At 43.2% G+C, this 12,274-nt stretch overlaps 1 protein-coding gene across 1 annotated transcript in view; it reads left to right on the plus strand.

Moving 5' to 3' along the window:
* The first annotated feature begins 4,537 nt into the window (after positions 1-4,537).
* LOC108795148 (serine/threonine-protein phosphatase 6 regulatory subunit 1-like) overlaps positions 4,538-12,274 on the plus strand; it is a 47,924-nt gene continuing 40,187 nt past the window's right edge. Inside the window, exon 1 of the mRNA XM_018566346.1 lies at positions 4,538-4,575. The gene's annotated coding sequence lies outside the window, so the exon portion shown is untranslated. The remainder of the gene's footprint in view (positions 4,576-12,274) is intronic.

The raw sequence follows: 12,274 nt of genomic DNA on the forward strand, positions 1-12,274 counted from the left end.
ACACTACTCACTAGCACACACAAGGGTGACATAGGTCCCTGCAAAGGAAAGGAGCCACACTAAAACAGGATACCAGTGCTCAGGGGACTTGCTGATTCTGCGGGAAACTAAAACTTGAACATTAGGGAGCAGCATCCATTGTAAGTGATTCGGTCAGCATTTGAAACTGCTTTAAAAACCTTTTTGAGTTCATTATCACTAAGTTTCAACAGGAGGATATTCAGGCCTATGCAGATGCCAGTTTGGGCCATAAGGTTCACCAGTCTGTCTTTTAATTTGTGGGCTTGCCTATGTTTTGGTTCATCTTCGTGATCAAGAAAACAGGATTTTTGTCTTGCATGTAAAATACGTTCCTTGGAGTACATCACAGGAATCCGAGCGTCCCTCCGTATTATGTGATCCACTTTGTACGATTTGCTACAAAAGGCAGGCTGGGAGTAGGAGGCGTTATCCAAGGAACTGATTTTACAGGTAAGACAAATATTGTATTATACATATATCATTACGGAGGCACCGATACTGTGCATTTTTGCTTACGTGAATGACCCGATTACGGAGCGCCGGTAGCAGCGATTTACATTTTTTAACGCAAACAGCTGCACTTGCTGGGGACCTTACGTCTGCCTTATGGGGTCCTCCTCCTTCCTATGAATCCCTGCGTCAGGACCCTTGCTGAGACGCCGCACCTTAAGACCAGGCACAGCCTAGCTGAGAGCCCACACAGCCCACCTCAGAACCTGCATAAGTACACATGTTGCCTTGCGTTTGTGGTAATGCTCCGTACAAATTAGGAATGCACTGAAATTTCGGCTGATGAAACATTTTGACCCAAAGTGGTACTAGGGGCAAATTGCAGATAGTACCAAAACGGAGGAACCTTCACATACAGAAAGGCTTCCTCACAGTAAGAGCTGTGAAAACGTGGAATAGACTACCTCTGGAACTAGGTCTAGCCAGATCAGTTAGTTTTAGAAAAAAATCTGGATGAAATGGTAAATGGGCAGAATAAAACTGGATATTAACCCCCATTCACATCTCTGCAATTTGGGAGCATGTGCCATGCTGCACATGATCCTACATCACATGAGATCACATTTTGCAATGTTGGGTGTGCTGTGGTACCATTATTTCTTAAATTGGTGATAAAGGAGAACTATGGGGTAAGTAATTTTCCCCATAGTTCTCCTAAGGGTCACGGGAGGACACAAACTAACGTCCTCCCATGACCCAAAGCTCAGTATACCGCGCGCTACAGCTCGCGGTATACTGAGCCCGCCGCAGCCGGGACGGATCCCGACAATGCTGTCGAGATCCACCCAGCTGCAGGATTGACAGCTGGCTCTGCCTATCTAGAGGCAGATCCAGCTGTACCCGCCCCCTCCCCTGTCCGTTCCCCCAGTCAGCGCTGGAGGATCGGAGCAGGGAGGGGGATCCCTGCAGGGAGCCGCGAGTGACACACTGCTCTCTGCAGGGAGATGATCGAGCAGTGAGCGTGCGACAGTATGTGTTTGCTCACTTCCCGATCTATTGAGCCGAACTATGAGGTGAGTGAAAATCACTCACCTCATGGTTCACCTTTAAACTCTCACAGGGTTATTCACAAAAGGGTGAAGAGTTTGGAGAAGTCAGGAGACGTGAAGAATCTAGGCCAAAAAAGTCTCCAATTCGGCTCGATTTCCAGTTCAACTATCTTGGCCTAGATTTTTCACCTCTCCTGCCTTCTCCAAACTCTTCAACCTTTAGTGAATAGCCCTGTCAATCTTTTTTAACTACTTGCCGTCCGCCCTTGTTATTGTAAATAAACTGACGGACGGCAAGAAGCAGAACACACTGACCGGTGTAAACAACCGCTAACTGCTGTTGCATATACAAGCGTCCGGTGGCTCTATTAGCTGTCCGATCGCTTGTGTAATGCCCAGCAGTGTGTGCCCCCCTCCTTCAGCACGCCCCCCATGCCGCTACTGCTACTCCTGGGCTCCGCTGGGCCCAAGACCGGCTCACAACATGAAAATCGGCATTGTTCCACTTGCTGATCCCTCTCCAATCTCTGTATGCAGAAGCGATGTGTATTACATCGTAACCTCTTGCCATGCAATGTTCTAAAAAGGTGAGTGCACTTAGTGTGATATAGCTGCAAAAGGCAGCCTATTAACATGAATGGGATGATAACCACAACACACTGCAAGCACACCATTCAAGGCACCTGTGATGCAGCATTGCAGAGGTGTGAGCGGACCGAACAGTGATAACACTAGAGAGTATTGATCCAAGGAATATCCAATTTGTCTTACAGGTGAAACTCGAATAATTAGAATATCGTGCAAAAGTAATTGCAGTAAGTGCTGCAAAAGGGGCCCAAACCAAGTACTGAGTACATATGCATGCTTGTACTTTTCAGAGGTCCGATATTGTTCTATGTACAATCCTTGTTGTATTGATTGCATGTAATATTCTAATTTTCTGAGGTTGTGGATTTGAGGTTCTTATGACAAATCACGGCTTGAATTATCTTGCTTTGCATGTAATGAGTCTATCTCATATATTAGTTTCACCTTTTAAGTTGCATTAGTGAAATAAATGAACTTTGCACAATATTCTAATTATTCGAGTTTCACCTGTATGTGATCGGGAAGAAATGTTCTTCCTGTTACAGCAAACTGGATCATAAAATTATTTTTTTTGTCTGGGTATAGGGGTTCTCTTGTCTGGGTATAAGGGTTCTCTTGTCTGGGTATAGGGGTTCTCTTGTCTGGGTATAGGGGTTCTCTTGACTGGGTTATAGGTTATCTTCTCTGGCTATAGGGTTGTCTCTTGTCTGGGTATAGGGGGTCTCTTCCTGAAGGTTTTCTATTGATTTATTTATTACTTTATTGATACACTTGTCTTTTTTTTTTTCTACCTGAGTAACCTGTTGTCAGGGAAATTAATACTATTTCCAAGAGTAGCCACATTGATAGTCATGGCAGAGAGAATTGTGTATGTTCTCAATGCTTTCCATTTCCAGGGACAATCCTCCACAGCCCGCTCCTGGAAAGCTGTGCTCATCTAACCACTTGTTTAAAAAAATGGACGAACTGTGGATGCTTCCTGGAGGGTGGATGTACGTCTAAGTGATTTTTTTGTTTTGTTCTGCGCGTGAGCAGAATCCTGCCGGCAATGTAGACAGCTGTTACCGGTTGTTCCACACAAACGTTCGGCTGCCTCTACAGCCACCGCTTATCTCTCCTCTCTAAAGGCGGAAGCGATGTGTATTACGTCACTTCCGCCTTTAGCTGCCGTTTCTCTGGCTGCTATAGCCAGAGAAGAAGCTATAAGCTTCTTTGGGGGTCCCAAGGTGACAGGGGTCTTGGGGACCCCTGATGTCTCCATAAAGAGGACCTGTCATTGTATATTGGCTATCACATAGAGGACTTTTTAGCCCCCTATGAGATAGCAATCAAGTTAAGTGTAAAAAAAAAAATGAAAGTCTCATATATAAAAAAAAAAAAAAAGTTTGAAATCCATACACGAACTTATAAACGTAAATATGCTTCAGGTACGCTTACGTGCGAAAACAACGATCACGCCACACATGTAAAATATTGCCGTCAACGTCGGAGTGAGAGCAATAGTTTTGGGGCCATTAATCACTGATAACACTGAACTGATGAGCGGTAAAAGCGTTGCCTATGGCCAATATTAGGCATGATAGTTTTTCGTGATTTCACAGGCGCAAATTTTAAAGTTTGACAGGTTTGGTGTCTATTTACCTGACGTGACCCCATATTTTAGCAAATAATTGGGAAGCCATACATGTTTTATAACATAAAGTAGAGAAAACAGTTTTTTTTACAAAACTTTTCGGTTCTTTTTTCATTATATAGTAAAAAAATAAAACCCCAGTGCTGATTAAACACGACCAAAAGAAAGCTCTATGTGTCCCCAGAAAATGGTACAAAATTAATTTCGGTACAGCGTTGCATGATGGAATAAATGTAAACGTACTGCAGCGTTGAATACTGAAAAATGGCCTGGACAGGGAGGGGGGTTTAACACGCTGGTCAGCAAGTGGTTAACAACCAAGCGAAGACATGCCCCAGTGCTATACCTCCCGGTACCGGTAATGTGCGGTACCTCCGTCAATCTTCTCGACTAGGACTCCCCAGCCGCTCGCTGATTGGATGAGCGCGCGTGGCACGCGATTCTCTCCGCCCACAGAGCTCGGGCAGCCCGCCCTCCTCTCGCCCACTCATACAGCCCTCTTTACTCCGCGCCGACCAAAACGTTTCAAGGCGCCCCTGACTTCTCGTGCCACGCCCACTCCGCGGCACGAGCATAGCGCCTCCCGCAGTTCAGTTGAGGCCGTGTGCACCGGAACTACCCCCCACCTCTTCCCCTCGTGAGCGGAAGCGGAAGAGTGAGCTCTTTCCGCTGTTGCCGTCCTTCCAAAGATTGCTGCTTCCCCCTGTATGACAGCTGCGGTAGCCGGGACTGTACGCTCTAGCCGTACCTCTCCTCTCTCCCCCTTCGGCAGGGCCTGGAGGCCGCCGGCATACCTCCTGAGATACCAGCTCCGTGACGGCTCCTGGTAACACGGTAAGTGCCCGCACGGGCCTGTCACCTCAGACAACTTGCACGGGATGGTTAACCCTTGGAGCGCTAGCAGCGCTTCACCTAGCAACACGTTACCCAGAGTTCAATGCACTCCACTCGGGCTGTGCGGCTCTGTGCTACCCGCTGTGTGTGGACTCTGTACTGACACCCAACTCCCTGGCGGAGCTGAGCACAGAAGTCCCCCTGCAGGCTGTGCTTGGCGGCAGGGGCTTCTCCGGGCCGGTCACCTCCTTCAACCCGGAAGGGGTATTTCTAGTCATTTAAATTGGAATTCAGGGACAACTGGAAAGCAAATATAGGCAGACTTGTTCATGAAAACGCGGTAGTTGTATTTAATCGGTAACTCTTCTAAGGAGAAATAATGCCTCGCTTTATAATTGTCTTCTCATCTGTGTTACAGCAGAAGAACGTTACTGAAAACTGTTTGTGGTTAAAAATATACCAAAAGTGAAGTTCTATTTATAGTTCCTCTATTTAAATACAAACCTTGGAAGAAACCATTGCTGAGAGAAATATGAAGGCTGCCATCACTGGCCTCCTTTTTTGATGCTAATTGCCGTGTAGTCATACTGATCGTCTGACTTCAGCCGGCCATACACCAGTAGAATGATCGATTTTGATGGTAGCGATGTAAAAATCGAAGGATCAGGACAAAAACTTTTTTTCTTGACTGAAATTCTAACAATATGTTTTTTCGTTTAGAAAACTAAATTTCCAAAATCCAATGTTCAAACCAAACAAAAAAATGAAACGTTTGGTGATATTATCTGATGAGATTTTTCATATCGACGTTCGCACAGCGATCTACCAATGTATGGCCGGCGTTAAAGTAGAACCAGGCCCTTGATGGATCACTTTTAGTAATTTGCTTTACCTTTTCATGACCAGAATTGTTTAAAATCATACATGCCCAGACCGAGGTGTGCAGTGATGAAATGCGTCAGTTAACTTGACGAGAAACTCTTAGTGATAAAGTCGAAAAGGATTTTATGCTATTTCAAATGCTGATTAAATCACTTACAATGGATGCTGCTCCTTTTGATGTTTTAAATGTTTTACAGGGCTATTCACAAAAGGGTGAAGAGTTTGGAGAAGCGAAGGACAATCTAGGACAACATAGCTGAGCTGGAAAGTGACCTGAATTGGAGGATTTTTCCAAATCGGCTATGTTGTCCTAGATTGTTCACTTCTCCTGCCTTCTTCAAACTCTTCATCTTTTTGTGAATAGCCCTAATAGTTACCTGTATGATCAGCTGGTCCCCTGAGCACTGTTTTAGAGAGGCTCCTTTCTCAAGCAGGGTGCTATGCAGTCACCCTTGTGTGTGCTAGTAAGCTGCGTCTGTCTCCACAGACACACCAAAACAAGCTACATCCCTCCCCCCTTCTCCAAGGTAGTAGATGAACAGTTGCCACAATCGGCTCTGTCCCTCGGGATCTTGTACTGGAAAGGAAGTTCAGGGAATCTAAGCTAAGAGACTTGGAAGCAGCTGTTCAGAAACATAATTGGGTTTGAGCAAATATGTAAAGCAATGCTTTGCTGAGCAATGTATATTTTGTTTGATCGGGATTCATTATTAAAAAAAAAGTTTGAGCATTTAATACAACTTTAAATGTATGTATTTGACAGCAGGCCTGAGAACTAGAAACGCAAACAACTATGCACTCCTGTTTTTCTGCTGCAAGGTAACATAAGGTTCCCATAGTAAGAGGCACATTACGTTTGGATTTAAGAATTCATGTAATCGGCTCTGTTTTTTAATGCAGTTTTACCTCCTTTTTATGCTGAGCTTTTTCCTTGCACTGCGTGCATTTTACAGCTCTCGGACAATTCTGGGGATCATGCATGCACCATAGCTACATGTGCTTGTCCCTTTCCTGCGCCGCTGATCCTTTTCAGAGCCGTTGTCATTTGAAGTGGGGAAGCGAGTTCAGCAAATGTTTGCTGGAAGCGATTGGCTTGTATCAATGCACTTAAGTCCTAATGAGCAGATGGACTGTGAGCAGCACATCAGCTTGTAGTTACCACTGGGAGCTCCCTGTGTGGGTTGACAACGCTGCTCCTGCTTTGAAATGCTCTGAGCTAGAGTTGACACCCATTGACATCAGTTCCTGGCAGGGGTACCTGGTAAATGAACATTTAAATTACAATTTAACATAAAATAACAGCATATTTCACATTTCTCCGAGCACAGGTTTCCATTATTTGCGTTTTTCTAGCTTTTCAAAGTCTCCAAATGAGTTTCAACAATTCCGGCACCTTTGATATAAGTGGAAACCTTCTCCAGGCTACTTTGATAGTAGAGGCTAGTTGAGGTATCCAGCCATTGCTGATCTGTCACTTTCCCTGAAGGGGCTGAGTGCTGTGCATATTTTTTTAGTTATTTGTCATTTTAAAATGTTTACATACAGGTTGGGGATACTGGTAATTCTTGACATGGATAGCTGAGATAAGATGACTCGCACTGAATGGAAGTAAATGGGTTGAGATTGAAGACTACTGTTCTTAAAACTCCTGCAGCTTTGGCCAAGAGGAATGCAAAACCCCCAGGCGGTAGAATTGTTACCTATGTTGTGCCATAGGGGGAAACCCCTTCTTGGGCCCCTCTTCGGGTGTTGGCTTAATTTCCTGGATGCACAAATATTGTCCAGTCTGGATTTTTTTTAAAAATGCCGTTATGTATGCTATTACAGCCTCATGTAGCAAAGCATTCCACGGCTTAACCACTCCTGCTGTAAAGAAGCTCTTTCTAAACTGATGAAAAATCTTTTCTTCCAAGGGCAGCTGATGTCTCTTGACCTTCATACATACCTTTTTGTTACTTTGCAATAAAAAATATAATTGCAATATCTTTATACTAGTCTTGAATATATTTGATATTATAGTAGTACTAAAGACTGGGTGTTTTTTTTTTTAACCTTTATACATTCTGTGCATTAAGGCAAGAAACACCCAGCACTTTTCTAACACCCCCATCCCCATACATGCACACTTACCTGCAGCCGCTCGTCTCCTCCGCCACAAAAAGGAAGATACTCGAGTTTCTCTGATCTTCCTGGTTGCGAGGAAGGGTACTGAGTGCAGAGGAGCCATAGGCTCCTTCTGCCCTCAGTCAGGCTGAGACTGCAAGTCTATGGACACACACAGCTACGTGCGGGCCAGCTGTGACCGTGCACGTATGGGTGCCTTCACAGCAGTCGGCTAGCTGATGGCCTCTATTCCCCCCATACGGGGGGAGGTGGGTGGGTTAGGCTAGTGGTCTGAATAGCACTTGCGAATGAGGACATTTAAAAAATAAAACTAAACAATAAAGGAAAATGTTTTTATAGTAAGTCTGGTCCCATTAATGAAAAAACCTTCATGTTTTAATATCTATTTCATTTAGATAAGTGCACTTGGCCCCTTCCCCTGCCTGGTGTAATATGGAGGTAAATTGAGTTGTGCTTTGAATTTTCCACCTCCTAAAACAAATTGTGTTTGACATGACGCACCTTTTCTAAACCAATGCAGCATTTGTTTTATTGGAATGTTTGCCACTATGTGGTTTTGTATGTTTTCCTGAAAACACTTTCAGATCCACACAGCAGAAGTCAGAATTAGTAGTCTTTGGTACCGAGTTCTAGGTTTTAATTCTTACTGTTATAACATCTGCTGTATGCTTGTCTTGTGGGACTTTGCCAGTTGAAAGCAAGTTCAAGACAATATGATAAAGCCGTTAATCAATTGGTACACTGATTACGGAGATGGATGAATCTGGTCCAGATGCCTTGTGTATCCTAATTTGGTTGAGGTACAAGAGCCCCTATTACTGTATTAGGCTAGTAACAATGCATGAAGAGCATTGCATTATTTTTTGCCATGATATATTGAGCATTGGGCACCTTTTTTTTTTTTCCTTCAGCAAAACTTCTCATTACATTAGGCGCATGTTATCTTGAGGGGATTGCATAGGACACACACACACACACACACACACACACACACACACATTTTTGAATGTAGTCAACATTGTTGTATTGCAGATATTTTATAATTGAATACAAATCTAAAGTTGGAAAGATGTAAGAAATTGTCAGGTTATTTCTCCAGTATCCACTAAAAGGTGAAGTATTGGTTTTGGGTGGACTGACCTTTTATCGATTCTGTGTGTGCTATTCTGCTGACTTTGAAGAACAGGGAACACTGGGCATTTTATTATCAACATATTTTTTTCTAATGAATGGTGTTAACCCTTCTTTTCCTACATTCAACATCAGACCTATACCTAAACTTCTAAACTGATTGGTAGCTGTGTGGAAACAGTTCCAATTCCAGAAAGCGTTGATGCATAATGCTCAGTACAATTGTATGATCACAGCCCATACGTCAGAACATGCCTATTCTTATAAAAGCTTCCACCCCCTACTGTCCTTTCCTAAATCCCCCCACTGTTCTGTTTGTCCATCGGCGTTATGGCTGCGAACATTGTGTAAGCACTGTGTTGGCCTGTGTAAAATTACACCGGGTTAGTGACCTTTTCCCCTCCTCCATGTGATAGTATTTGGTGATTGGCTGTTTAAGGACAAGTACTAAATTCTGCAGTTACATGCTTCCCAGTACTTGGAAGTATTGGTTATTTATGGGCTCGGACAGATGTACAGATCGGCGGGAGAGTGTGGCAAAGGTAAGTGGTTGGGACAATAAACTATAAAGATAATTTGTCCATTTGCTCTTAGTGGGCAAAAATAACATATCTTTAACTTTCCAAAATATTCTGCCACTGTTAAACGTTTTCCCTGAAAATTCCATCTTACTGTAAGGTTTTTGAAGAATGCACTCTGCATTTAGTAGATGTTTAATCTGATTGACTATTTTGTTGCTTGCTTTACAAATACTTCAGGTAATTTGAAGTTTGTTACTTGCTTGTAAAGAAATGTTTCAGGTTCACTCTAGTAGTGTATACTTGCCTTCCTTTTGTTCTCTCCATGCTCCATTAAGAATAAAGGAAAGGCCTGTGTAAGCTACAAGTTTTTGAAGTTGTAGTTTACTCAGGGCCTATAGACTCCCAATGGTGCTGTTTGGCCTAGCCCTGTTTACATGTCTCTGTCCCCAAAAATATTGGTAATTTCCATTGGCTCGTAGTGCTGCACGGGAGTGAGGAAGGTTAAGCATAGGCTAGGGTGGGTAGAGGATTAAAGCAAACCAGTTGCTATGTACCGAGTTAGCAAAGCTCGAGTTTGCTTTGAGCAGCAATAACCCTGTTCACAATCTTTCAATTGAAATTTACAGTCAATAACAATGTGTGTGCATGGTAAATTGTGGGGTAGTGCCTTTTAGTTTAAAAATACTTTACGACCGTAAAAAAGCAAATAACACGTTCATGAAAATGGTGCATACATAATGCTTTGTGAATTGAGCATAAATTGTTATCTAAATGTCCCTTGCTGCATGTTGGTTTTCCAGTTATGTTCCACCATTTATATCCAGTGACAACCTAATGTATACACATTTCTAAGAGCTCAATTCCTTTCATGCATTAAAGTAGAAATGTTGACAGACCATGGATGTTCAAAAAGTAATACATTCCAGTGAGCTTCAAGTACAGCGGTAGCTGTACTACCTGACAGGACAATTTATTTTTACATTCATAACAGATTAGAAGTAAAGAATGCCTAAGCAGCCTTATTCTAATTTATATTATCGTGCCCGGAGCTGTACTTTAAAGCACATGGGGTTCTGGGACGCTAGCTGAAGTTTTGGAGTCATTGACTATTGCAACTCCCCCCTCATTGGCTTACCTCTACACAGGCTATCCCCCTTCAGTCTATCATGAATGCTGGTGCTAGACTCATTCACCTAACCAACCGCTCAGTGTCTGCAGCCCTCCACTGGCTCCCAATAGCCCAAAGGATAAAATTCTAAATATTAACAATGACTTACAAAGCCATCCACAGCTCTGCCCCCGGCTATATCTCAAACCTTATCTCAAAGTATCACCCTAACCGTCCCCTCCGTTCTTCAAAAGACCTTCTGCTTTCCAGCTCCCTCGTCAACTCCTCCCATGTTCGCCTCCAGGACTTCACTAGAGTCTCTCCCATCCCCTAGAACTCTTTACCCCAACCTGCCCGTCTATCTCCAACTCTGACTGCCTTTAGCCGATCCCTTAAGACTCAACTCTACAGGGAAGCCTATCCCACCTCGACCTAACCACTGAACTATCACTTTCTCAAACAATTCATCCCAACGCAGCTACCGCCTATATAAATCATTGTATAATAATAATAATAAAGTATTGCCTATGCAAACAAACAGCATTGGAGGGGGACTAATGAGCATAAATATAATGCACATATTAGTTAAAGCTCAACTGAAGTTTTTTTTTTTAGTTTTTTAACTTGTCATACAGCCTGACTGCGTAACATGTAAAGAATGTAATTTTTCCTTTTTTAAACTGTGTTCACTATATCTAGTGTTGGTTGGGGGGGGCTCCTAAATAGTCTGTCCTTTGTATTTACTTTTTGGTTTAAACTGTTCATGCCTCACACTGTACTAAGCTGCATGCTTCCCTATACTGACCAGACCACTGGTTTCACACAGACGTGCACACAACACAATGCTGCTCAAGGGCATTGTTGGAGTACTGTGCTGAGGATGCATCGGACTGCTGGAGCCAAACAGTTGCGCTCTATTCGAGCAACGTTGTTAAATGGGCACTGTACAGTGGGCATGTCTGTGTGAGAGTAGCAGTGCAGCTTTTCAGCCTTCTGGTGTAGTAGCTTAATACAGTGTTAATATATTTCCACTTTTGCAGTCAAATTTAGGAAAACCTCTCCATATGTTCGTTACTTGTTCCTATTCACAGCACACTGAAAAAGAACTTATCTGGAAAAAAATTTTGTTTTTGTTTTGTTATATCAGGCAAGATGGCTGATTCCAGGTTTTTCTGAGCCTTGTCACCGTGGTCTGCCCCAATGGCAAGTCTCGGGACTGAAATTTGATGATTGTGTTTTATCTGCTAAGCTTCATTAACATACAGTAATAGCAAGCAGTAGATATATGCAAAAACATTAAAAGAAAAAAAAAAGTTACTAAATAGGTTTAAACCTACCTGTGTCTCCACCATGCACTCCTGTCCGAAGATCTGAAAATTTTCGGGCGGCCGCAAAGGATCGTGCGCAGTAGAGATCTTCGGCCCGGCAGAAGAGAGAAGCAGGTTAAGTCAATGCAGCACAGACTCTGTGGAACAGGAAGAGACAGGAGTCTGCTGTGGATCAGACCGGCACCAGTGCTGGAGGGACTCCTAAAAACTACTGGAAAGATAATCAGATCCAGAGGCATCTTTTAAGGTAAGTCCTTAAACCGGCAAGGGGGGGTTAATTACTGATTTTAATGTCACTTTAAAGAAACACTCCCCCCAATCTACAAAAACATTATTTCTCTAGTCACCTTCCAGGACAGCATTAGAGATAGGCTCCTACTTTCATATTTTTTTAACACAACTTTATTGCACTCACATAGGGGGCTAATAAGCCCCCTTTCTAATAGCAAATATAATGTGACGGGTCCTCTTTATGGAGATATCAGGGGTCTTTCAGATCCTTAATGTCACCTAGGGACCCCAAAGAAGCAGAGATCTGCTTCACCAGCTTCTCCTAGCTCTAGGAGCCGGAAGATGTAAACAATGACACTGGAAGTGATGCAATA

This window comes from Nanorana parkeri, unplaced genomic scaffold (assembly GCF_000935625.1).
Source record: "Nanorana parkeri isolate BGI_ZX_2015 unplaced genomic scaffold, ASM93562v1 scaffold939, whole genome shotgun sequence".
NCBI classification, from domain to species: Eukaryota; Metazoa; Chordata; class Amphibia; order Anura; family Dicroglossidae; genus Nanorana; species Nanorana parkeri.